General features: G+C 42.4%; 1 pseudogene; it reads right to left on the bottom strand.

Annotated features, from left to right (window-relative positions):
* Positions 1–428: 428 nt before the first annotated feature.
* On the bottom strand, positions 429–1,385 carry LOC126079989 (olfactory receptor 51G2-like; annotated as a pseudogene).
* Between the last annotated feature and the right edge of the window lie 945 nt (positions 1,386–2,330).

The raw sequence follows: 2,330 nt of genomic DNA, 5'->3' as shown, positions 1-2,330 counted from the left end.
TATTTCAACAGAATTCATAGCACTTGATAGATGTTCAGCAAATATGTGTCTAATGAATGAATATTTACATGGAAATGCAGCTTATACCTTCCCCTTAGAAAGGGGAGTTCCTTAGCCTGAGGGTAGTGTCTCCATTTTCATTGGTTCTCTGCATAATGCGCTCAGTATAAAATAACAGATTAAGCTATAACTATGGATTTTTTTTTTTTATGGATAGAACGGAAACCCTGGTGGCATAGTGGTTAAATGCTACGGCTGCTTACCAAAGGGTCGGCAGTTCGAATCTGCCAGGCACTCCTTGGAAATTGTATGGGGCAGTTCTACTCTGTCCTATAGGATCGCTGTCAGTCGGAATCGACTCGACGGCACTGGGTTTTCTGGGTTATGGATAGAACATATCCTTGTCTTTGCTTTATTCAGCAAAAATTTTAATGGTGCTCTTTGTCCCTTTTCCTTATTCCACCTCTCCTGAAGAGTTGCAATATCTTCAGTCAGATCTGCTTAGTCTTGATAGTATAGACAATGGGGTTGAGCAACGGAGGTAAGACATAGTGCAAATAAGAGAGCAGCACACAGCTGAAAGGGGAAGCTCTCTTCTCAAATCAGTGGATTATAGATAGGCCAATGGTGGGAATGTAGAAGAGCAGCACAGCACAGATGTGGGAGACACATGTGTTGAGGGCTTTGAGGCGCTCAACCTTAGAGACTATGGACAGTACTGTTTGGAGGATCAGCCCATAGGAGAGGACAATGAGTACAGAGTCCAGACACAGTGTAGAGAATACAATAAAGAGACCATAGGCACTGTTGATGAGGGTGTCAGAACAGGCCAGCTTCATGATATCCAGGTGTAGGCAGTAAGAATGGGAAAGCAGGCGATTCCGGCAGTATGGAAGCTTCTTCAGCATTATGGGGATCGGGATGTGGAAACCTATACCACGCACCACAATGGCCAAGCCCAAGCTGAAAATCCAGGTGTTTGTGAGGATGGTGCCATAGCGAAGAGGGCTGCTGATGGCCACAAAACGGTCAAAGGCCATGGTCAGCAACACAGAGGACTCCATGATGGAGAAGGAGTGGATGAAGAAGAGCTGTGCCAGACACACTTCCACCGCCACCTGTCTGAGACCCAGCATGTAGATGGTGATCATGGTGGGCAGCGTAGAGGCAGATAGACCCAGGTCAGTCACCGCCAGCATGGCTAGAAAATAGTACATGGGCTGGTGCAGGCTGGGCTCTGACCTCACCAGCCACAGGATCAGGCTGTTCCCTGCCAGGGAAGCCACATACATGACACATAGGGGAATGGAGAGCCAGGTGTACACAGCCTCAAGCCCTGGGAGGCCTGTTAGGAAGAAGTAGGTGTTGTTGTTGGAGTCTGACATGGTGACCTGGAGAGGCAAATCTCCAGGCAGAAGTGCAATCACGGACCCTAGAATTCAATGAGATGATGGCTCAGAACATTTAGCTTAAACTAGGTCATTGTAAGATCTTTCCCTACAATGTTCTACTGTACATCCACAGCTCAAATATTATCCGTGAAATGAAAAGTGAGACAAAGTAGAGAACACAGAGATTGAACCAACAGAGAAATATTATGCGTGAGTAACCCGGTTCCTGAGGACCAAAAAGAACCTCCCAAGGAGATGAAATTTGATTGAAACACAGATCTCGGAAGGGACTGAGACAATCTTGATTCCAACTCTTAGTTGCACATATTCTAAAAATTAAATCAAGCTCCTTCAATTATTCACATGTCAGAGTTAGGACTGGAGTCAAGTCTCCTCAATTCCTGTCATGTCCTGCTTTAATAATTTCACTATGTTAGTTAGTAGAAATTAATTTCCATAACATAATAAGGAAGAAAACTATATAAAGAACTCTATTGTCAAATAATTTAAAATGATTTACTGGCATACCAATGTGTTCATACTCTCTACACCTATTTTTAAGACATGGAAGCAAGGGAAAAATTAATTATATATGTTTCTCATTTTGCCTTTTTCTAAAATTTTTGAGTGGAGATATGCATGTGTGTTGACATATAGATCTAAGAGCATTAGGGTAAACTCAATCTCAAGAATGTTAGAATGAGAAGCAATGTTATAGGCTTTCTGATACTCCCCAGCATTGTATTAATGAGGATCCAGTGATGAAAAAAAAAAAGAAAAGAAAACAAAAAACTATAATTCATCAATGAACATAATCTTCTGATTTCCATCCAACATGATGCCATGGACCATGCCATCCCTCCACAGCAAAGACCCAAAAAACTAAGTAAAACAAAGAAAAATGTCATTTCTGGAACCTGATGTGCCAAATGAAAAGAT

Source organism: Elephas maximus, chromosome 7 (assembly GCF_024166365.1).
Source record: "Elephas maximus indicus isolate mEleMax1 chromosome 7, mEleMax1 primary haplotype, whole genome shotgun sequence".
Taxonomy (NCBI): Eukaryota; Metazoa; Chordata; class Mammalia; order Proboscidea; family Elephantidae; genus Elephas; species Elephas maximus.
This window is presented reverse-complemented; position numbering and strand designations above follow the sequence as displayed.